Consider the following 25,980-nt stretch of genomic DNA (forward strand, 5'->3'; position numbering starts at 1 on the left):
GTCAGGCTGGCATTGACAATTGAAGACTCTTAAGCAAAGGAATGTCATGAATATATTACTGATGTAGGATGACCTTTGTTGATCCTGTCTGGAGAATAGAGTGGAGGGGCAAGAATCTCAGGGAAACCACAAGGATGCTATTCTAGAGGATGGGGCAAGACATAACTTTCAAACTGTAGATCCTGGGATAAACCCACAGCTATATTCAGAGTATTTTCTAACAGTTCTATCTTTTAAACCATTTTTTGAAACCTAAGCAAGAAAATAATAATATTTGGCAATATTATTATTGCTGTTATAAAAATAATGTCATTAGTCAGAGAAGTCATTTGTGTTGAAATTATGCGGATGGTGTAAGCCAAGAATTGTAGATTTTCTCTAAGTGCAAAGGGAAGCCGCACACTTAGAGTGCATGAAGGGATGTGCTCCAAATTGTGTTTTAAATACAGATGTGAAAATAGATGAGAAATTTGCAAAGTAGACAAGAAATCAGATAGGAGATTATTGTAATAGGTAAAATGTGGTGGAGACTTAGACAAGGGTAATGACAATGGAGATAGTGAAGAGTAGACACATTTGCAACATGTTTAGGATTGGATTGGAGATAGGGAATATGAAAGAGGAGATGTTCCTGATTTCTTCCCCCAACACTAGCTTTATTGAGGAATAACTGACAAATAAAAATTGTATATGTTTATGGAATACAATGTAGTGCTTTGATGTATGTGTCCATTGTGAAATGATTCTCATAATCAAGATAATTAACAGTTCCATCACCTCACGTCACGGTTTATTGAATGAGCTAGTGAATGGAGAGAGGTGCCAATCTGTAAAATAGGTAACAGTGTTGAGGGAAAGATCAGTAGTTCAATTTTGGAGGTATTAAATTGAAGACATTTGTCTGTAAATAGAAATTTTTATGTAGGCAGCTAAATTAATTTGACAATGCATATGTACATGTAAAGAAAAGATTATACTATAAACATTATTTTACTATTTGTTCTTTTTTATTAAAAAATACCATGGGGATTCCTTCGTATTTGTAATATAGATTTACTTTTATTTTTAAGTTGGGTGATTATATAGCTCTACCATAATTTAATGAATTTCCATATATGTCATTATTATGTATGTCATTGCATGGTTTTACAAGTATTTCTGTAAGACAGATTCCAGAAAGTAGAATTGCTGGATGAAAATTTATGTGCATAAAAGGGATTGCACCATTAACCATGTGTTAGAGTGTCAATTACCCCAATGCTGGATTCCTTCAATTTTATATTTTCCCATCCGAAAGGGTAAAATATTATCTTAGTGTTATTTTACCTTCCCTTTCCTTGATGCATGCTGTTGAAAATCTTTTCATTTGTTCATTGGCCATTCTGGATTTTTTTGTTTATTTGTATTATGTGGAAATAATAATAATAATAATAATAATAATAATAAGTAATTTTAGAAATGAAGAAGCAAAAACCATTCAGATACAGGCATACTTCATCTTATTATTGCACTTCACAGATAACTGCATTTTTTTTACTAATGAAGGATTGTGGCAACCCTGTGTCCAGCAAGTCTATTGGCACCATTTTCCCAACAGCATGTGCTCACTTGGGGTGTCTGTGTCACATTTTGGCAATTCTCACACTATTTCAAATGTTTCCATCATTATTGTTACATCTGTTATGATAATCTGTGATCAGTAATCTTTGATGTTACTATTGTATTTGGTTTTGAGCACCGTGAACCATGTACATATAAAACAGTGAACTTAATTGATAAATGTTGTGTGTGTTCTGACTGCTCCGCTGACTGTCTGTTTCTCTGTCTACCGCTCCTTGGGCCTCCCTATTCCATGAGACAAGACAATATTAAAATTAGGCCATTTAGTAATCCTACAGTGACATCCAAGTGTTCAAGTGAAAGGAAGAGTCAGAGGTCTGTCACTTTAAATCAAAAACCAGAAATGATTATGCTTAGTGAGGAAGCCATGCCAAAAGCTAGGCCTCTTGCACTAAACAGTTAGCCAAGCTGTCAATGCAAAGGAAAGGTTCTTGAAGTGAGTACCACACAAATGATAAGAAAGTGAAACAACTTTATTGATGATACAGAGAAAGTTTTAGTAGTCTGGATAGAAGATCAAACCAGCCATGACCTTCCCTGAAGCCAAAAGCTAATCCAGAGCAAGGCCCTAACTATTTTCAATTCTGTGAAGGCTGAGAGAGGTGAGGAAGCTGCAGAAGAAAAGTTTGAAGCTAGCAGAGATTGGTTCATGAGGTTTGAGGAAATAATCTGTCTTCAGAAAAGTGCAGGGTGAAACAGTAAGTGCTAATGTAGAAGCTGCAGCAAGTTATCCACAAGATCTGACTAAGATCATTGAGGAAGGTGGTTACAGTAAGCAATAGATTTTCAATGTACATGAAACAGCCTTTTATTGGAAGAAGATGCCATCTGGGACTTTCATAGCTAGAGACGATAAGTCATTGCCTGGCTTAAAAGCTTAAAGGACAAGCAGACTGTCTTTTTAGGAGCTAATACAATTGGTGAGTTGAGGCCAATGCTCATTGATTATTTTGAAAATCCTATGGCCTTTAAGAATTATGCCAAATCTGCTGTGCCCTATAAATGGAACAATGAAGCCTGGATGACAGTATGTCTGTATACAGCATGGTTTACTGAATATCTTAAGCCCACAGTGAAGATCTACTGCCAAGAAAAACAGATTTCTTTCCAAATATTATTGCTCATTGACAATGCACCTGGTCACTCAAGAGCCTTAATGGAGATGTATAAAGAGATTCATTTTGTTTTCATGCCTGCCAACACAACATTCATTCTGTGGCCCATGGATTGAGGAGTAATTTCAACTTTCAAGTCTTGTTATAAAAGACTTATATTTTGTAAGGCTATACCTCCCACAGATAGTGATTCTTCTGATGGATCTGGGCAAAATAAGTTGAAAACTTATGAAGAATTTATCATTCTGAATGCCATTAAGAGCATTTGTGATTCATGGGAGGAGGTCAAAATATCAACATTAACAGGAGTTTGGGAAAAATTAATTCCAATTCTCATGGGAGACTTTGAGGGGTTCAAGAACAGATTTAGTAGAAATATCAAGAGAGTGAGAATTAGAAGTGGAGGGTGAATTGCCTCAATCTCAGGATAAAATCTGAATGGATAGTAAGTTGCTTTTTATGGATGAGCGAAGAAAATTGTTTCTTGAGATGGAATCTGCTCCTGGATAGATACTGTGAACATTGTTGAAATGACAACAAAGGATTGAGAACATTTCATAAACTTAGTTGGCACAGCAGCTGCAGGGTTTAAGTGGATTGACTCTAATTTTGAAGGAAGTCCTGCTCTGGGGAAAATGGTATCAAACAGCATTAGAAAATAGAAAAATCTATAGAAAAATCTTTCATGAAAGGAAGAGTTCATTGATGAGGCAAATATAATTGTCTTATTTTAAAGAAACTGCCACAGCTGCCCCAATCTTCAGCAAGGTCATCTCTGATCAGTCAGGGCCTTGCCTTCACCAATGTGAAGGCAAGACCCTCCACCAACAAAACGATTACAATTCGCTGAAGGCTCAGATGATCATTAGCATTTTTTTTTTTTGCAATACAGTATTTTTAAAATTAAGATCTGTACATTATTTTTAGACATAATGCTATTTCACACTTACTAGAATATATAGCCTACTACTAATAGACTTAATGGTGTGAACATAACTTTTATATGTACTGGGAAACCAAAAAATTCATGTGACTTGCTTTATTGCAATGATCTGGAACCTAACCTGCAATGCCTCTGAGGTTTGCCTGTACTTCAGAAAAAGAAAATAAACAAAAAGTAAAGAAAAGAAGGAAGGAAGGCAGTAGGAAAGAATAAGGAAATAAATGCCGGCCTACTCACTATTTATTACTGGATGACTTACGACAATTTCAGAGTAGTGAGTGGGGTGAGGGGTAAATATTTTACAAAAAATCACCAGTTATACTTTTGTGTGAAAGTTGTGCATTAACAAAATATTCGATGTAGTTTTTGGAGGGCAATTTAGAAATCAGTGGTTTGTTGTCTGTTTTTATTACTTATATATTAAGAGATATTTGAAAACAAGCATGCAAATGCTCAAGAAACTTTGGTTGAGATACAGAAAGCTAAGGAGAAGACTGATGAAGCATTTTCCCTCTTGGAACATCCTGGTGTACTTCACAGAGCAGCTGTATTTTGCAGGCTGCTACAATAGTCATAGCAAACCCAGTAAGAGGTCACCCACAGCCATGTGTATCCTGTTCTATTAATAAAGGAAATGTCGACCAGGACACTGGGGATTAGACACAACTAATTTTCTAAAATGCCATTGAGTTGATCTTTATCTGTAAAGCCAACATAGACATACGAATAGTTAAAACAAGTTCCGTGTCTCTCAGATTTCAGTGGGAGAAAGCCTGGTGTTTTATTTCACACCCAAAGAACAGCATTTCTCAATGGCAGTAAGTCTTTAAAAATTATATTTGTTGAAGCTATTATTTTCAAATGCTACTCCAATTATTAGGGTTCTTGGAGTACATATTTTTAAATAAACAATTGAAGTTTTGTTTAGCTAGACTCTGAGCTGCACATTCCACCAGTCTCCCCCAAAGAAGTCTGATGATACCGTGCTCTCAGAATTCTAAGTTCACGGTGGTTCGACTGGGCTGGTGTGTCCCCAAAACACTCTGGCCTTCTTTGAAGACTATTTATGATCAAATCAGTTTTGTCATTCTGACAGTGGGAATGACAAGTTAAACACAGCCCAGCGCTGTGGATTCTTTGTGGTGATTCTTCTAACTTTAAGAGCAGTTGTTTTACACTGAGTGTCCTAAGTGGCTGGTCTAATATGAAAATTGAATCCTTTAAGTCAAATAGGTATTACTAAAGTTGGGGAAATTCGGCTTACCACACACATTCAGACATGGTTTGCAAAACATTGTAATATGTATATTAAATGATGGAATCAGGAAATAATGAGTCAGAATTTGCCTACAATTTATCAAAACTCCAGAAAATACTAAACTTTCTGTTGATGCCTTGAAACTGAGGTTAAATTTTCTGTGATAATTGAGGTTTATTTCCTACTTTCTGCATTTACAGGTTATACTATTTATGGTCATGTTTTTACTCAGACATACAATTCAGCTTCTAATTTTATTTTATTTATTTTTATTTATTTATTTTTTTTGAGACGGAGTCTCACCCTGCCACCCAGGCTGGAGCGCAGTGGCGCCATCTCGGCTCCGCCTCCCGGGTTCACGCCATTTTCCTGCCTCAGCCTCCCGAGTAGCTGGGATTACAGGCGCCGCCACAACGCCCAGCTAATTTTTTGTATTTTTAGTAGAGACGAGGTTTCACCGTGTTAGCCAGTATGGTCTCCATCTCCTGACGCCGTGATCCATCTGCCTCGGCCTCCCAAAGTGCTGGGATTACAGGTATGAGCCACCGTGCCCAGCCCTAATTTTATAATTCATTTTAAGGGAGCTTGAGGCAGAATTTGCAGTGTTAATTTTTCTTATAGTGGGTTAATTTCAAGTTTGATGAGATATGTGAATAACATATAAAAAAGAACGCATTTGATGCATCAAGATAAAACAAAAAGGAAATTTGATAGCAGTAGTCTTAAACCTTTATTCCTAAATTTTAGAACAATTTTTATTATATAGACTACACATCATGCTGCCTTCTAGTTTCAGCGATGATATACAATAGCCTTTGGATTTATTATCTTTGATGTCACTCCTCATATGTGGTTTCAAAGTCCTGACCGGTATTAATTTGTCATTTTGCTGAAGCATGGATGTGAATTATTTGTACTGGATAGGCATAGTCAGAGCATAGCCCAGCTGACTATCCTATAAGAACTTTTCAGGGTAACTTGGTTTTTGCAGTCTGGTCGTCAATATATTGTAACTCTTGAGAAGAATAAAAACTTAGTTTGTCTGTGAAAAGTAGAGCAGAAAAGAAGGCTAAGGGCTAAATGGTGGGTATGGTATGAAGTAAAAATTCAAAAGCCTATAAAAAGGGGTGTCTCCACAGAGAAATAAGAAATGATTTGTAAACCTGTGCCCAGAATGCTCTAGCCAATGTAAAAATTGCTTATCAAGTTAGAAAATTTCAGCAAAAATTGAAAAAAGGTCATTGACTTTTGGTGTGAGAGTGTATTTATCATTTTGGGAATAAATGGTTTCCTATATATCAAATGCTTGCAACAGTGCCTGGCACATACACACTATAAACATATTAGCTGAGGGAATGATGGTGGTATTGATGGTGATGATGATGTGATTCTGGATGGAATTGTTATTTGAGAGAACACCATGAACCTCTAGGTGCTACTGTATTGCCTCCCAGTTAATAACAAATATGTAAAAGTAGAATGTTTGATATGGTTTTATCAATTTATTCCTATCAATGCTTATTCCTATAGAAGTTCTTCTCATGAATTGCAAAAAACATAAATCTTTATTCCTTTTATTATCTCAATTAGAGTCCTTGGAAAAAAATGAAAAAAGTATACAATGATGAGTGTTTTAATATGGATGTATAACTTATAAGGATTTAGAATTTAGGTCAGGTATGGTGGCTTATGCCTGTAATCACAGCCCTTTTGGAGGATCTCTTGAGGGCAGGAGTTTGAGACCAGCCTCAGCAATGTAACAAGAATTCGTCTTTACAAAAATTTAAAACATCAGGCTGGGCATGGTGGCTCACACCTGTAAGCCCCACAGTTTGGGAGGCCGAGGTGGGTAGATCACTTGAGGTCAGGAGTTTGAGACAAGCCTGGCCAACATGGTGAAACCCCATCTCTACTAAAAATACAAAAAACTGGGCAGGGTGGTACGCATCTCTAGTTCCAGCTACTCAGGAGACTGAGGCAGGAGAATTGCTTGAGCCTGGGAGACGGAGGTTGCAGTGAGCCAAGATCGCACCACTGCACTCCAGACTGAGTGAGAGAAAAGAAGTCAGCCAGGCTTGGCGGTGCATACCTCTAGTCCCAGCTACTTGGGAGGCTGAGGCAGGAGGATTGCTTCAGCTCAGGAGTTCAAGGATGCACTGAGCTCTGATTACACCACTGCACTCCAGCCTGGTTGAAAGATCAAGACCCTGTCTCTAAAAACTAAAAAATAAGGAAAGAAAGAAAGAATTTAGGATTTATATGCATTCAAAGATGTGAAATATACATTTAAACATTTAAAAGTACTTTGAAGTTTGGAGGTCATTCTTCAGGTTCTGTCTGGAAGGCCTCTTGCTCACTCTCATATTTGGTAGACTCCTCTGACCCCTGCTGAGTCCAAGTCACACTTCTCTCCAAAGCCTCCTGAGCTCCTTCAGGCTCATGTCCTCCTCCTCTTCTGCCTGCTGCCAGTATAGCACCAGCCTGCTGTTTAGTGGTAGTTACACCCAGGAGTGTAATCGTTTGCATTTCTCTCTTACTGTTAGACTGTAAGCCTCTTGAGGAAGAAAGTAGTTCCTCAATGAATATATGAGTGAACTTCAAATCATTTCACCTATGGCAATAGGAGGTAGGAGAGTCCTAATATTTCAAGCAAGGCAGATGTCAGGCAGTGGTCATTTCAGAAAGAATATTAGTTTCTTCACACACCCACGCAAGGATTTTAAGTCATGGACTGAAGCACACAAGTTTAGTGTAGGAAAGTTGGTTGTGTGGAATGTTTATTGAGTGTCTACTGTGTTCTGTACTGTGCCATTTGGTTACACATGTTTCATCTTATTAAATCTTAACCAATCCCATTATATATGTAGTTGTGTTTTTCCACTTTTCAGATAAGGAAATTAAGGCTAAAAGAGGCAGTAGGTCCAAGATCACAGGTAATAAATAGCACAGTATAATTTGAAGCAGATATTCTGACTCTAAACTTTCTTCCCACCATTCTGTTCACACACTTGCATATGCCACCTAGACTAGACAATTATTTGAGCTCTAGAGGCACTTTTCACACTTACGTCAAAATTTCTTAAGATTTTTAAAGCTTGCAAAGCAATGTGTCCTGAGTCCTGTCTCTCCCCTCTCTCTATATTGAGAATTTATGGTTGATTATGCCTGTCCTGTCCTGTATGGTGAACATTAACACCTGAACTAGTTGGACCACTAGATGATGTCAAGATGTTACTCCTTCTGTAGCATCCACTGAGCATTCTGTAGATAGTCTTTTGCTTTTATTTGGAAAAAATAATGTGCTCGGAGGGCAACAAATAAGTCAGAGGATTTTCTTTTCATTTAAACACCACACACTACTTCAGAAATGTCACCAATGAGATAAGACAACATTTAGGGACATGTGGAAACTAGCTTCTTTTCTTTCTTCTCTTCCCCTCGTCTTTCTGAACTCAGATTTTTCTTACAAAACCAAGCTATCTAAGTTCTTTTTTTTTCTTGAGATGAAATCTTGCTCTGCTTCCCAGGCTGGAGTGCAGTGGCACGATCTTGGCTCACTGCAACCTCTGCCTCCCAGGTTCAAGTGATTCTCCTGCCTCAGCCTCTCTAGTAGCTGGGATTACAGGCATGCACCACCACACCCAGCTAATTTTGTATTTTTAGTAGAGACAGTTTCGCCATGTTGGCCAGGCTGGTCTCAAACTCCTGACCTCATGTGATCCACCCGCCTCAGCCTCCCAAAGTGCTGGGATTACAGGTGTGAGCCACCGCGCCCAGCCCTAAGCTAAATTCTTTGTTTCTTAGTATTTCTTAGTTTCAAAGAAAAACATGAAGCCTATTAATAAGATAAATGAATAGAATCTAGCAGCTGATGATGTGAGATTAAGAATAAAGAGAGAGATGGAGGGGTGGGAATAGGGGAAAAGAACTAAGAGAGGGCTTTATGTTTGCTCTAATGTGCTGTCGTCTTTACCTGGGACCCTGGATTCCTCTCAAATAATTTATCTCCATGCACTTTCTTCTATAACTCATGTTACTCTTCTGAACTAAGATTGGTTTTCCATTTCAAATTATTGTTTGCTGGGATTTATTTGATCATGCAAAACAGAAGTTGGTTTGGAAGCAGTAAAATACGTTTGTAGTCTTTTGATACAAAATTATTTTTTGTTGTACATCATCCTTTATTTAACTTCACTATAAGATAATTGAGACATAAAACTTCAGAGAAAAAAACTATTAAAAAGGAACAAAAAATTAGCATTTAATCAAAGCGTCTGTCCCTTCTTCACTAACATTATCTCCTAATTGGTAGTGAGTGCTGTACCTCTTTGTAAGGTCATCTCTTTATTGTACCAGGTGGTTAAAATTATGGGGTGCTCCTCTAACAGGCGGATTGAGTAGTTGTGACTCTTCATAATAGGTAGTTTAAAAATCGGTGCCTATACTGATAATTAAGTATTTATTATAGAGGAGGTACCTTTGTATTGATGTGGTTCCCGTTGTGGCAGGACTGTGTGAGCTTTGGGGTTTCACATCCTCTATTGCGATGGCTGGAACTCCTCCTTTGTCACTTTCTGTAGGGACAGAGCCATGCCAAGACTGTATTTATTCAACCAGTACATTTTCCACACAAATCTGGATAAAGATAGTTGAGGCAAATGTCCACATTTTGTTCTGTAATTCATCAGAAAGAACCCTTGTTGTGGAGTAAAGAATACATGTGGTGACATTTGGAATAATAAGAAGCCTGGAAAATTAATTGGACAGTCTCTTTCAACCATCAGTTTTCGGCAATCTGAAAATCTGTACAATCCTTTTGCACTGGCACAGTGGTTCACGCCTGTAATTCCATCACTTTGGGAGGCTGAGGCAGGTGGATCGCTTAAGGTCAGGAGTTCGAGACCAGCCTAGCCAACGTGGTTAAACCCTGTCTGTACTAAAAATACAAAAATTAGCCAGCCATAGTAGCGGTTGCCTGCAATTTCAGCTACTCGGGAGGCTAAGGCAGTAGAATTGCTTGAATCTGGAAAAAAAACAAAAACAAAAACAAAATTTGTACGATCATTTTGGATTGGTAGTTTACTTGAGGATGGTAAATGTATAGACAAATTTTTTATAATTAGCAGAAGTAAATGCAGAATCCTTGAAATGGGAGAGTTTTTAAATGGAATTTAGTCTATTTTGAAATATGCCTATCACGATTTCATTGAAAAAATGAATAAACTATTGATAATTTATTCCCATAAAGTGTGCCAATAAAATCAAGATCCATGAACAGCTTTTTTTTTTTCTTACCAAGAGAAATAGATTTCTTGAGAAAGTGGCTTAAATGTTCTGAGTGGGCTCAAAGTTCTTAATTATTATTATTATTTGAGATGGAGTCTTGTCTGTCAGACTGGAGTGCAGTGGCGCGATCTCGGCTCACTGCAACCTCCAACTCCCTGGTTCGAACCTCCCGAGTTGTTAGGATTACAGGCAATCGCTACCATGGCCGGCTAATTTTTGTAGCGAGACAGGGTTTAACCATATTGGCCAGGCTGGTCTCGAACTCCTGAACTTAAGTGATCCGCCTTCCTCAGCCTCCCAAAGTGCTGGGATTACCTTGCCAAAGTTCTTAATTTTTAATGCCAATATAAGTTCCAGGCTATCAGACCTAATTTTTACCTAAGGCTTTTGCATGACTAGTTTCTGAAAGTACAGCAGGTAGTCTGACCGACTAATGTAAGACCAATTCTTGGAATAACAATGTGTTATATTGTCAGAGAGTTCCACTATAACAGATAATTTGTACTGCCAATTTGGCAACTATCACTTTTCAGTAAGTTTTTCTATGTCTCTATCATCTATCCTTCTAATATCTTAATCACTCTCTGGTGTCTTCACATTGGTGAACTGATAAAATGTCTTGACATTAATTGACATTGTAGAAAAAAGTGTTAAACATTGATTGGTTCCAGGATTATGCTGGTTTTTTGTTTATTTCTTTGTTTGTTTGTTTTAGGAGATTGTAAAGATTCCACTTTGAGTAGGAATCTTAGAAAATATTACTGGAAGAAATGGCAAATTAAAAAGAACTTAGAGTTTCCCTTGATGAATAATACTATATTTAATATATTTCTGTGCTTCTAAATCTCCATCACTTATCAGATATGACATCAATTTAATATAGCTTTTTAAAAAAGGGTAACTACCATAAAATATATGCATTTTTGTAAGATAATCCCAATTTTAGAAACATTAAAATGTTGGGAAAAATAGAAATTAAGGAAATTAAGATGTTCTGGGATTCTGGAGTAGCATTTCAGAAAAATGTTGATAGATCGGGCAGTATGAAATTTTTAAGGCCTCCTCCTTTTCTTTCCCCCAGCTAGTAGAGCGAAGGATTGAATGGATATACTAGAGGTTCTCTTCTTACAAATCTTGGTTTTGCACAATTTTGGCAAATCTTTTCACAGGGGCTTTCTTTTAGCAAGTTGTTTGATAAATATGTCAATATGTATGTTGATGTATATATATATATGTAATATTTTAAGATTAGGGTATATTTGAGGCAAAGAGAGGAAAATAGAGGTATTATACTTCAAAATAAAATACTGAAACTAGTTTTTATTGAACATTTACAAATATTATAAAAAGTTAAGAAAAGGGTGCCAATGACCACTCTATTATTAATGAGACAACAACGGAGAAAGCCCATGTATTCATATTTAGACATACGTCTGTTTAAATGTTACATTTTATTTTACATAATGATGTTTATTTTTTATTAAATATCTTTGGAATTGTTGGTGGGCTGGAGCCAAGAATGTGATAAATTTATCACTACTTAGAAAATTATTTTTTATACCTTGTATAAATTTAGTTTGCCTTGTCACATCTAAACTTGTCCTTGACTTTTAAAATTTGTTATACCATCTTTACTAGGCATAAATGAAAGTATGCATGATTCCTAAGTCCAAAAGGAGGTTATGTGCAATAAAGTTTGTTTGATAACACAAAAAAAGTTATTTTTTAGAGAACTGTATTGTTATTTACCCAAATGGATAATGGACTCTATTTTTTATGAAGAGAAAAGAAAAAATTCTAGAGATACAATGGCTATATACTTTGTTTTACATTCATAGGCAAGTACATGCTGTGTTTTATGCTATAGTTCTTTCCATTTGGTGTGTGGTGCATTGTAATTCCTCATGTACTTATTTTGCATGTATAGCTTTGAAAAATCTTAACTTTGAATCACATCGTGTGTGTGTATCTAAACATTAAAGATATACAATATGTTGATTCATAAGGGAATGTAAATTGCAAAATATACATAAAACAAATCTAATCCATAAGTGCAGTATTTCACAACTATAAAGTATGATAACTATGTAAGTGAACTCAATTTTTAACAGATGCTGTGTTGGGTTTTATAGTTCTTAACAAACCCTTTTTCTTTTCTAAAAAAGAAAAAAATGTGTATCTTTGTACTATCCAATTATAGCTATTTAATAAAGTATAATGGAGAAATATTGACATAGCTCTGAGAGAATTAATAAGGGAAACTGAACAAGATGGCACATTGGCTACAGATGGGAACCAAGAACCAAAAACAGGAGGAGGTTAGACTTGAAGAGCTGCCTGAGCTTCCTGCGGATGCATGTCCAAATGCAGTGGAATCCTAAGGGCTTGTTTCTGACTTTTGTTGTCTCCAGCATTCTTTTTATTGTGGTGTGTGTGTGTGTGTGTGTGTGTGTGTGTGTGTGTGTGTGGGTGCGCGCGCGTGCGCGCGCACTCTTGTGCACTTGTGGTACAGATGTGTGAAGGTTGGCTGTCCACTTACTGGAATAATTTGGAAGGTAACTTTCTGGAAATCAGTGTCCTTAGGGGATTTAATGATTCCAGGTGAGTACAGATCACCAGGAGCCCTGCCTCCCATTGGATGGCTAGTTGAGACCCATAGCAGGGCTCTGAAGGGATAGATACGGATCATAAAGCCACTGCACTCCAGTCTGGTGACAGAGCGATACTCCGTCTCAAAAAAAAAAAAAAAAAAAAAATCCTTCCCTGCCATTCTTATTCCTCCTTCTGATAAGAGGGCAAAAATAGGTGTTGAAAATTAGGAAGCTGTAGGGGCAGCAATAGATATGAGATTGGGCTTTGGAATCAGTAAACCTGGTTTGAGTCTCGGCTCTGCCCCCTACCAGTTTCTGGACAGCAGGTGCTTATGACCAAGCTGGACTCTACAGGTTGGGAGGGAGGATGTGCCCTCCCAGAGACGCTGCAGCTGCTCCCTGTGCCAGAGGAGCCCTCCGCAGGCTGATGGCTGCTCACACCTGATGGAGGAGGTGGTCAGAGAACTGCTGAAACAATTCTGGATTTTGTTTTGCTCAGAGGTGTTTACCTAATCATTAGCCACTTGGTGGCACAGAAAATGTTCAATCCATCTATCTTCCTGTCTAGTGGATTTTTCAGTTACTCCATGAATTACATCTTTTCACTGACTTAACACATAACCTTGGCCCAGGTGTCCTCAAATACAGCATTAACATGAAATGCATGTGTTGACTCTGCAGCCATTTTTATTTCTGTCTGAGACAGGTTTTAGGTTAGTAGATAAAACATTCTTGACATCTTTAATAGCCTTCATAGGGTCTTTTATAAATAATAGATGTCAACTGATAGTTTTTTTCCCCAAGCACTGATGACATTTCAAAATAGAATTTGGTGGGTGGCTGCAGGTTGCTTTTGGAAAATAAAAACTATTTACTTGTTTTTACCATCAAATGGCTCTTTCATTATTAATACTTTGCCATTTTTAAAATGTTGTCTTAATGCCACAGAGAACATGTGGCACCAATGAGCTAATCATAGTCAAAGAAAACATTGATTCTAAGAGTGGTTTGCAGCAGTACTCTCTACTGGAATGATGCCTGCAGGGGAAAGATTGTTAAAGTTCAAATCAGGTGAGTTCTCATTCCCACCAAATTGGCTTTGGTGGGAGTGATATACCAAACAAAGAAACCCATGGCTTGGGTGTTAGGCAGTGAAGGGGATCTGCAGTATTTTGGAAGGGAGAACTTTATTGAAGAATAACATACATTAAGAAAGTACTTATCTTCAACTTACAGTCTGATGAATATTTACCAATTGTACATGCCCATGTGACTAGTACCCAGAGAAAGAAGCAGACATAACTGGCACTCCAGAGTCTCCCACATGTAACTTCATTTAAGAAACCTAAGAAACCACCATTCTAACATCAGAGATTAGTTTTGCTGTTTTTTAGCTTTGTTTAGATGCATCATTGAGTATATACTGTTTTGTGTCTGGCTGCTTTGCTCAATATTATGTCTGTGAAATTCATCCATGCTTTTGCATGCAGTTGTGAATCATTCATTATAACTTCTGTGTAGTGTTGAATGAATATATTACAACTTGTGTTGATGAGCATTTGGGTAGTTTCAGTTTTTAACTATTACAAATGTGCTGTTATGAATACAGTAGTCCCCCCAGTTATCCGCAGTTTTGCTTTCCATAGTTTTAGTTTTCCGTGGTCAACTGTGGTCTGAAAATATTAAGCGGGAAATTCCAGAAATAAACAATTCATAAGTTTTAAATGCTATATAACAATGCCTGTAGCATTCACCTCACTTCATCTCATCATGTAGGCATTTTATCATCTCACTTTGTCACAAGAAGAAGGCTGAGTGCATTACAAAAGGATACTTTGAGAGTGGGATTGGATTCACATAGCTTTTATTACAATATATTGTTATACATGTTCTATTTTATTGTTCTCAATTTCTTACTGAGCCTAATTTATAAATTAAACTTTGTCATAGTTATGTATGTATAGGAAAAAACGTAGTATATATAGGGTTTGGTATTCTCTGTGGTTTCAGGCATCCACTGAGGGGTCTTGGAACATATTCTCAATGGATAAGGGGAGACTACTCTATTCTTAGAAATGTCTTTTGGTGAACACATGACCGTTTCTGTTGGGTATACCCTAAAGAGAGGAATTACTGATAACCTTAGAAATGTTCAGCTGTAGCAGATAATGCCAGACAGTCTTAAATTATACCTGTTACCTTTTACAAATGTAAATAATCACTGAAGTGCTGTTGCTACACCATCATTTCTGAACTGTGGAGTTACTGGAAGGAAAGCACCAGAATATCATGGAGTAGCCCTTCCCGCTAATAAGTACACACGGCTGTAGATCACAGGAAGATAATTCACTAGCACTGTTTTGTACAATTTGTAATCATTTTACCTGAATGTCGTTGCATTTACTTTTCTGAAAACAGTTCTCAATTTTCTTCTTGTTTTTTAATCGTCTTTTTATCTTCAGCACCTATTACTATACTGTAGGTACTCCTATTAACCCCAGTTTACAGACAAGTTACAGAGCAATTGACCTACTGGCTCGAAGTTATATACATAGGAAGGAGGGAAGAACATGTGCTCCTTCTTTACATATAAGTCATATGAGAGCTTTAAAAGTCTGACCAGGATATAATCCTGGAAATCCTACCTGCAGAGAAAGCTGGTAGGGTTGATAGAGTCCTCAGCAATTCCACAGAAGCATTTGGGATAGTCTACATTAAAATGGCTGAGATGAAAACTTTCTACCTTATATTATTTACCAGTACTAAATTCACACCAACTTCTGTGAGCATAGTACAGATATATGGTGAAGAACAAAGACCCTGGAGCTGGCCTCTCTGTGTTTAAATCTCCACCACTCCAGCTGGAATTATCTGCAGAAAACACGTCACAGCCTGTGCTTTTCTTATGGTGTTTTTTGCTTGGTTTCATACATTATAATGATTTCTGTGTTCCTCTGCCTAACTGTGAACTCATTGAGGAGAAGGTATCATGTCATATTCATTTTAATCCCTCCCAGTGCCTCATGCTGTGCCTTGAGCATGGTGAATATCAATAAGTTTTGACTTAATAAATAATGAAATATTTAATATTTTATGTCACTTACTATTTATGCCACATTTTCTTTCCAAATAACCAGAAACAACTTGCAGATAAATAGAAAGTGCAAAATAGAGTATTTATCTGTTTTGGGGCAATTGAGATAAGATTACAATATTTTAGGCAATAACATTGACAAAAACTTTTTGGAGGTTAATGCAAAGTAGAAAAGATGTCGAGTAAAATGATTTTCCATTTTTCTAAAACAGAAAACAAATAGATATCTTGAAATTATTTGTATGTTTACCTTCCCTCTGACCAAGCCAGCTCTTTTGAGTAGGCTATGTGTCTTACTTAAATTTGTATCCCCGGTGCCAGAAATAGTGCTTAGGAAATATGCCCATGAAGGAAGGAATGAACAAACAAATGAAAGAATGAAATAAGGGAAAGAAGGAATAAAAAGAGAAAGGATGATGAAAGAAAATACATTTCTCGGAATTATCATAAAAAATAAAGAGACTAGAATGACTGACAGATGCTCACCATAGCAGTGACAGCAGAATGAAGAGCACAGTGGTTCAGAACCAGAGTTGGCCTGCTTGGATCTAAATTCTGACTGCTTTACTTGCTCAGTGTGTGCCCTTGAGCAAACTATTTAACTTCTCTGGGCATCAATTTCTTCACTGATAAAGTGAATTGATAATACTATTTCTTATGGATCCCATGGAACAATGCATTTAAAGGTCCTGGCATTTAATAAGCACTTGACAAGTGCTAGTAAATTCACTCATTCAGCTTATTCTTATCCAGAGCTATAATGTACCAGACACAATTCTGTGTGCTGAAGCTATAGTAGTTAAGCTACTTAGTAAAACAAGTCCCTAGTTTTATGGAGTTTGCATTCTAGTAGGGGATAGGGACAGATATTAAATAGGCATATAAAATCAAAGTGGCAAGTGCTATGAAAAAATATAGCACGATAAAAGGATGGAGTGATTCATGGTGGTGGTGAGGCTGCTATTCTAAATACAGTGGTCAGAGAAGCTGTATTAGTTCGTTTTCACACTGCTATAAAGAAGTACCTGAGACTGGGTGATTTATGAAGAAAAGAGGTTTAATTTACTCACAGTTTCACAGACTTAACAGGAAGCATGACTGGGAGGCCTCAGGAAACTTACAATCATGGCTCAGGGCAAAGGGGAAGCAAGTACTTTCTTCACATGGTAGCAGGGAGAGTGAGACAGTGAAGGAGGAAGTGCCACACACTTTTAAACCATGAGAACTCACTATCACAGAAGCAGCAAGGGGGAAACCCACCCGCATGATCCAATCACCTCCCACCAGGTCCCTCCCCTGACATGTGGGGATTACAGTTCGATATGAGATTTGGGTGGAAAGCCATTGGAGGGTATTGAGCATGGTGGGTGAGGGAAACTGTAAAGGATAATTCCGAGTATTTGGTAAAGAGACAGTAGCCGAGTATGAGAGAAAACAGGGGGAATATTTAGAAGGCTATTGAAATAGGCCAGACGAGATGATGGTGGCTTGAACTATGGTGGTAGCAGTGGAGATGGGAAGAAATCAGAATTACTGAGTTTTTTTTTTTTTTGACAGAGTCTCACTCTGTCGCCCAGGCTGGAGTGCAGTGGCACGACCTCAGTTCACTGCAAGCTCTGCCTCCTGGGTTCACGCCATTCTCCTGCGTCAGCCTCCCGAGTAGCTGGGACTACAGATGCCCGCCACCATGCCCGGCTAATTTTTTGTATTTTTAGTAGAGACGGGTGTTAGCCAGGGAGGTCTCAATCTCCTGACCTCGTGATCTGCCCGCGAGATGAGAATTGTAATACCTATAGAGGTAGACTTGATTTGGTTTGCTGATTGATTGGATAAGGGTATGAGAGAAAGAGGAGGTAAATTTGAAAGGTTTTTGGCCCAAGAAACTAAGTCAATTGGAGTATTCATTGACAAAGGTGAAAAAATGGGGAGAATTTATTACAGGTGGTAGGAGAGATCAAATATTCTGATTTTAATGTTAGTTTTCTTTTATTCATTTATTCATTCACTATTGATGTATCTGCTATGTGTGTCAGGCATTGTTCTAGACTTTTGGAGTAGATCAGTCAGGGTTTGTGGGGGATGACACAAATCTCTTTCCTTGCCAAGTTTTCATTCAAGGGTAAGAAGAGAGACAATGGATAATAAATAATACATAAGCATTGTAAATAATGGCTCCCCTCCCCTTGTGAGCCCTTAAGCAATCTGCTTCTATTTGGTCCCCAACTTTTCAGTTGTCTCTGATGTATTTTTTACTTTACAACTTGCTTGCTTTCTCTTCAGCTCTGAGGCAATAATGAGGCTTAAAAAAGAAAAAAGACTTTTTAAGAGCAGTTTTAGGTTCACAGCAAAATTCAGCAGAAGATACAGAAATTTCTCATATACCCTCTACTCCCACTCATGCATAGCCTTCCCCAGTATCAACATCCCCCCCGCCCAGTTGTACATTTGTTGCAATTGATGAACCTACATTGCCACATCATTATCACCTAAAGTCCCTAGTTAACATTCACTCTTGGTGTTGTACATTCTATGGGTCTGGAAAAATGTATAATGTTACGTATCCATAATTAGAGTAACATACAGAGATTTTCACTGCCCTAAAATCACTGTTTTCTGCCAATTCATCCCTCCCTAACCTCCAGTTTCTGTCAACCACTGATCTTTTTACTGTCCCCATAATTTTGCCTTTTACAAAAAGTTATATAATTAGAATCATGTATTTATGTAACCTTTTCAGATTGGCTTCAGTGAGTAATATGGACTTAAGGTTCTTCATATCTTTTCATGGCTTGACAGCTCATTTCTTTTTACACTGAATAATATTCCATTGTCTGTATGTACCACAGTTTATTTGTCCATCATCTACTGCTTCCCAGTTTTGGCAATTATGAATAAAGCTGCTGTAAACATCTTTTATAGGTTTTTGTATTTTCAACTCATTTGGGTAAATATCAAGGAGAGAGATTGCTGGATTTTATGGTACGAGTATGTGTACTTTTGTAGGAAACCACCAAACTGTCTTCTAAAGTGGCTGCACCATTTTGCATTCACACAGTGAATGAGTGAGTGAGAATTCCTGTTGCTCTATATCCTCTCCAGCATTTGGCATTGTCAGGGTTCTGGATTTTGGCCATCCTAATATGTGTGTAGTGCTATCTCATTGTTGTTTTAATTTGCCTTTCCCCAATGACATATGATGTGGGACATTTTTTCCTAGACGTATTTGCCATCCGTATATCTTCTTTGGTGAGGTATCTGTTAAGGTCTTTGGCCCGTTTTTCAATTGGGTTTTTTTTTTTTTTATTGTTGAGTTTTAACTGTTCTTTGTATATTTTGGATAATAGTCCTTTATCAGAAGTGAATAGGCTCTTCCTTGTCACACATTTCGCATCAAAAGTTATCTGTAGACATTATTTACATCTGATTTCTCCATAATGAAATACACTTATCCAGGCTTAGTGTTGCCTAGATATTTATGGAGTGTGTTTGTTCAGTTTAGTGGCACCAGCCACTAATGGCAAGCTGTTCCAAGTGGATTATTTATTCCAGATTAATCTTGTCATGATTCCTCATGATTCATGAGGTAGAAGAAGAATCACATTTATATACCTCTGTCCATATTCCAAATCTGTCAAACTTGCTAACCTCAGTACACATTGGTGCAGTATTTTCCAGCATATTTTATGTTACTCTAAATTTGAGAGACAATCCATGAAATAAGTGTTCTCTGATCAAATAAGTGTAAGAAACACCACATTCTATATCCCTCACTTGGAAATGATCATTTTTAAGGTTCTGAGAAATCTCACAGTAAGGAACTTGTTTAACTCTCTTTACCAGCATGTCCAAGACTTGTTTTACCATAAAATAGAAACTTAAAATAATAACACTCTGCAGAACTAGTGTTCCAGGGATTGCACTTTGGGAAAATGTTGGTTGGGCCGACATCATCTTGGCAAGAAATCTAGACAAATGAATTCTATTATTGAAGCTGGCTTTGTTTGTGTAACCTTGGGCAAAGAAGTTAACCTGTCTGTTCCCTAGATGTCTCATTTGTAAAATGATGATATCAGGTTCTCCTAAGGTTATTATAGGCTTCACTCAGTATCTCTAAATGTATGAAACATGGATGAAAGCACTCTCTGAAAAGTTTAAATAATATAGTTTTTTTTTTTTTTTTTTTTTTTTTTTTTTTTTGAGACAGAGTCTCGCTTTGTCACTGAGGCTACAGTACAGTGGCACAATCTGCAACCTCTGTCTCCCAGGTTCAAGCGATTCTCCTGCTTCAGCCTCCTGAGTATTTGGGATTACAGACACCTGCCACTATGCCCAGCTAATTTTTGTATTTTTTGTAGAGATGGGGGTTTCACCATGTTGACCAGGCTGGTCTCGAACTCCTGACCTCAGGTGATTTACCCGCCTCGGCCTCCCAAAGTGCTGGGATTATAGGCATGAGCCACTGTGCCCGACCTAAATAATGTACCTTTAAATATTACTTTTAATGTCTCTTCAGTCAAACATTTCCTTCTCATCTCATGCATATTTCTGAAGTAATATTTATTCTTAACTAACAGTTATTTTATTGCCATATTCAGCTGCCCTCACCAACAGCCTGGTCTATGCTTGTTATCCTCAGCTGAACATAAAGCATCTCCTCAGTCTCACCTGCTCTCTTCTCTTTTGATCACCTGTTGAGAAAGTGTCTCTCCTTTAGAGTATAGATCCACGGGGGCATAGACTGTATCATCAGTGCCTGGCATATAGCAGGAGTTTAATTAATATTGAGCTGAATCTCAAATTGTTCCATTTCTAAGAACTGTGTCATCCTGTTTTCAATTTTTGTACCCACAATATTGGTGGGGGGAATCCCTCTTTCTTTTATCCTGAGTGTGTTTATCATCAGGGTTCCCACATCATAATCCTTGACTGACTTTTCTTTGGTTCTCGTACTAAGAACAAATTGTCCTGTGGTTCAGGGCACAGTCGACTCTCCCACCAAGATTTGGGCTGTCTCTTGCCTCTCATTTCTTCCCTGTCAGCCTTGTCTTACCCTTAGTGAAGTCAAACACTAATCAGTAGAAGTAGGTAAAATTCCAAGGCTCCCCTCTTTCTTCTTTCTTTTGAATTGATTGCTCCTCACTTTGAACCTCTTCATTTTTTCCTTATTTACTCTGTACATATTTGTCACCACATTCCTGTTGGAAGGCACTCTGAGGAGACAGGGCCGTGGCCGAGTCAATTCTCCTGTGAGAATGTGCTGACTTCTCGGCTGACTCATTTTTAAGGCCACTCTCCTCCATCCACTTTATTTTTATCCATTTATTCCTCCACCTAATTGTTCCAGTTTCATTGCTTCTAAGTGTTCTACGAGGCCATTTTATCATACTAACAGAAAACTTTAGGAGAGGAAATAAACATTCAAACAGTATAAAGGAGAACAAACAGAATGTAGCATAGTCAATGTGCTTAATCAACAACTTACTTTCCTGCTCACAAGAACATATTATTATCCCTATTTTGTAAATGAGGAAATGAGGCACACAAAGGTTAAGTAACTTGCCCAAGCTAGAAAGTAGAGAATCTAGGCTTTGGAACCTGGTCGTCTGGCTCCAGAGACCCTTCTTTTAACCACTGTATTATTCTATTACCACATGCAATAGAAAGTAATTCTTATCTAATGCCGACCAGGTGAGGACCTAGTTGAGGCTGGCTGACATGACTTAGATACTATGATCAAATGAAGCACAGAGAACTAAGATAATGAAGGTTTGCTGGACCAGGAGTTGAAAGTTAGCTGAATATTAGATACAATGATTTCTACTATTAATGAGGGCATTAACCAAAAGAAGGCACAAGGGTTGTGATATACCCTGAGGGCAGGGAGAGTGGGAGCCAGCTGTGGTCATGGTGAAAACAGGATAGTAGGAGAGGTAGTATAGGAGGAGGGTCACAAACTTTGGAGACCCAGGTTGGAAAGCAGGTTCTGCCAGTTTTAGCTGGCTTTGGTCAAGTTACTTCTCTGAACCTATTTTCATCTTAAAATGAGTATAGTGATAATATTTACATCATAGAGTTATTGTGAAGATTAAATGAATGCCTGGTCTAAGGTAAGTGATACCAATTGTTAGCTACAGTATTATGTTGCTGTTCTTCAGTAGGAGCGAAGGAGTAAGGGAATGGATTGCCCAGGTATCAAGACTTTTAAAAACTCCTCAGCTGATTTTAACGTAAGTCTTGATACCTGGGCAATCAACATACCATTTAAATCAGAATCTCTGGGTTGAGGCCCATCAGTGTTTTTAGAAAGCTTCCAGGTCATTCCAATATGTAGCCAGGGTTATAAGTTTTATAAGCTTTAAAGTGTGTTACTTATATTTTTAACTTGGGCAATGACAAGTGGAAAGTTTTTAACATTAGACTTTTCCATCGTAGGTGCGCTTTGTGTTGAATAATTTTTATTTGTGAAATCTTAATAGATTGATGAAAAGCAGGTATTTTCATTTATCATCAGCAACACATGACCTATAGTCAAAGACTCAAAGGCATCACAGAATAATTTGCATTTTTAGAATAAAAGAAATAACTTTTTTTTGTCACATTCTCTCTTCCAAAGCCTTTACTATTATAAAAAACAGAAAAGCATTGGCATTATAGGTCTTATAAGCAAAACGACCAACAGACCAGATATTAAAATTGCACAAAATGGAAAAATGATTCACAAATGAATAATTTAGGATAAACATGTATGTAGAATCCACATTTGTAATTAAGAAATTGTGGAATATTTATTTTTTGTAGCGTTACATTTCGATGATCCTAACATTTGCCAGCCAGTTGTTGCTTTAAATTGGAAAAATCAGCACCACTTCAACAACACACTTTGAGAGGTATAATGAGACATCATACAAATCATCTCAAAAGAAGACTCAGGCCAGACGTGAAACGGGATCAATTCAGACAAACTTGAGGAGCCAGTTGACCCAGGATCAGGCAAAACGGAAAGAGAACTTCAGTCATATGCTTATTTAACTATTTTTAAAGACATAATTAGTTCTATTGAATTATTGCAGTGGAGGAAGGATAGAAATATGAGAACTAGTGCAAGGTAAGGAGGGGAAATAAAGGCAATGGTAACTCAACTTGAAATTTTCAAGAGCTAAATAATGTTGGAAATGAGGACTGTGTTGGTTTAATGCCACATTTCCCTTTGTTTATTGCTCTGTGCTAGGCAGGAGGTTCGTGGACCTGTGATGGAAGAGGTGTTGTTAGGTTCAAGGTACCTGCCTGTCACTAGATCTGGGTGCTGCTTAGGGTCAGTTAAGGGCAGATCGAGACAGATGGGCAATATCACTGGCCTCTGTGTTCGTTCTTAGTCAATGATGGGTTCACTTAATAACCCCAGGTTCCCACTCTGCCTGTGGTAAAATGAAGTTAGTCCCTCTTTTTAGAGTGTGTAAAGCTGCTTTGAGAGAGAACAGCAGGAAAGGGTCCAACTGCAGACAGAATGTTTAGACTTGTTATTTTCTTCTTTTAAGTAAACATGTGGAAACAAAAATGCATTTTCCAGCCATTTATTGAACATATACAAAAACTTCCAAATTCCTGAGGACCAGTGAAAAGGAAATGTCTGATTACCTTATTCTCTTCCTTCCTACAAGGAAATCGATTCCTCTCTTTTTCTATACCTTTTGTCCTGTCCTCCTTCCCAAAGGGAATAAACACACAGAAGAGAATCCTGAATCTTGGGACCATCTTCAAGATAAAATGCATTTTCTTTTTCTAGACTTCTCTCCAAACTGTGAAGCAGGCAACAAGTAGTTTGGAGAACAACATCTCCCCGATCCCTAATGGGTGGCCAGTTAGGCTTAATTCACTAATCTTCACTCAGAGTTATACTTGAGATAAATCAGTTACTAGAAAGTGAAGTGTCATCTTTATAGATAACTCATTATCTAGGTTACTAATCTCTAGGGTTACTAATATTGCATATAGCTCATTCGTCATTATGTGTATATGAAAAAAAAAAAGCTCCTCTCTTTACCAACACAATGCAAAAACTCTCCTCTCTTCCCAGTAAGTGGAGTGTTTTCCTTGTAGACTTATTTTGCTGCTGTTGTTGCAATTCTCATTGAATGTAGTCATTTTCTGGGTTTATGAAAAACTTAGGTGAAGGATTGTCAAGTGACCACATTTAGGGGATTGATGAGGTGTTCCTTTCCCTCCTTATAAATTTACTCTGAAGTATACAAATTTTCTGGGGTTCTTTTTCTATGCAGAGAGCTGTATTAGTCCCACACTAGTTAACATTTATGATGAAAATGATGATAAGATGTATTGTCTGGAAATGAAAATATCAATCCCTCATACTCAATTTGTCCCTTGTGTTTTGGTACAACCTCAATCAAAATGGAGTTAATCAGGAGTGACCTCACAGGGTCACTAACTCTAAAATTAATTCTGGTTTTAATGATATATGTCTCTAATTTATACCTAAAAAGTGTGGACCACCTGTGTTGTTGACTGGTTGTGATCATCTTGAGACCTAAGGGATTTGTATCAAGAGAAAACCCAGACATGCAGGATACATGTTTCTTTAAAGTGATGCTGTAAAAATTATTTTCTCAATTAAATCGAAGTAATTCACTTTTTATTTTTAAAGCCATAAAACTCGTGGCTTTGAAACGACTGAATATTTGTTTGAGATTTGTTTTCACTAGCCTCTTTCCTTATTACCCTTCTCCAGTGACACCATTCATGTAGCATAACCACAAGTCTGAATGCACATTTCATAGACAGGGCCACACTTGACATTGGGTTGTAGCTTGCAGTAATATGATTTTATAGAAAATAGCAGTATTAATTAGATATATTCTGGTGAACTGGAAGTAAAATATTTATGATTATTGTCCAAAACAGAAAAATGTAAAAGCAATAATAAATATGTTCGCTCTCATTCCAGTATACCAGCTTAGGCAAATTTTTGGCTGGAAAAGCATAAGTGAGTAATTAGATAATTGCTGCCTTGATTGAGCTTAATAGGAAACATTTCAATTAGGCTAAAACTACACAGAAAGGAAGTGGGTTTTTTACAAAGGGAAACATTCCTTGTCATGCAACTGTCAGCTTGTGCCCACACTAAGAGATGGGATTAAGTGGATCTGGGCAAAGGAAACAAAAAGAAATGATTGCAGTAATTAGACCTATACTTAAACATTGTGTCTTCTGATAGAATTTCTTGATGATTCTAGCATTGATAACACAGCCCCTATAAATGTCTTGCCTGTAACAAATTACTGCCTTAAATCTATGGCAAAACAAGTTCCTGGAAAAAAAAAAAGTTACGATTTTCTCATACTACAAAAACTAACATTCTAGAATTGCAGTCCTCTTCTCCAAGCCACCTGCATGCTAACAAATAATCAGAAAAGCCATTTGGGGCTAGTTTGCATGGTTAATAGTTTCTCCTTAGCATACCTAGAGTATATGTTTCCAGTTGCTGACTCAGGGCTTGAGCCAGATGTAAAAAGGCACCTTTCTTAGAATTAGTGTCCAGGAAACAGTGCTATTCTTTAAAAATTTTTTTATTTTATTATTTATTTTTTATAGAGATAGAGTCTCACTCTGTCTCCCAGGCGGCGGAGTACAGTGGCACTATCATAGCTCATGGCAGCTGTGACCTGGGCTCAAACAGTCCTCCCACCTCAGCCTCCGGAGTAGCTGAGACTACACAGGCGCATACCACTACCAGTGCAACTCCTAGTATCTTGGGGATTGTCTAGTGGTATGACATCTCCAATCTGTCCACATAGGAGTTTTATCCATTTGGAGGGTATATGGGTCCACCCACAGATAGATTCTCAGGGATGACCTAATTACTGATGCCATTTAATGGCCTGTAGCAAGTTGCAAAGTGCTCGGCCTAAAGTCTTACACATATAGTCACTAAATAAATCATTTATGTTACTGTGAAATTATGTGCTAAATGAGAAATGAAGAAACCACTGATAGAACCCCAAGCTACTGTAACACCTCTGTGGAATTGTGATTATGTCACCCAATCTCATAAGGATCTT

The 25,980-nt window shown here is 37.5% G+C and overlaps 1 protein-coding gene across 2 annotated transcripts in view; it reads left to right on the forward strand.

Moving 5' to 3' along the window:
- The window catches only part of LOC105477999 (solute carrier family 25 member 21), a 518,216-nt gene that overhangs the window by 157,958 nt on the left and 334,278 nt on the right, over positions 1-25,980 (forward strand). The window contains exon 1 of one of the 2 annotated variants that reach the window (XM_071100296.1): positions 5,273-5,471. The exons of the other annotated variant lie outside the window; for it this stretch is intronic. The gene's annotated coding sequence lies outside the window, so the exon portion shown is untranslated. Of the gene's footprint in view, positions 1-5,272; positions 5,472-25,980 lie in introns of those variants that run through there. 2 annotated transcript variants of the gene reach the window in all.

The sequence above is a fragment of the Macaca nemestrina genome, chromosome 7 (assembly GCF_043159975.1).
Source record: "Macaca nemestrina isolate mMacNem1 chromosome 7, mMacNem.hap1, whole genome shotgun sequence".
Taxonomy (NCBI): domain Eukaryota; kingdom Metazoa; phylum Chordata; class Mammalia; order Primates; family Cercopithecidae; genus Macaca; species Macaca nemestrina.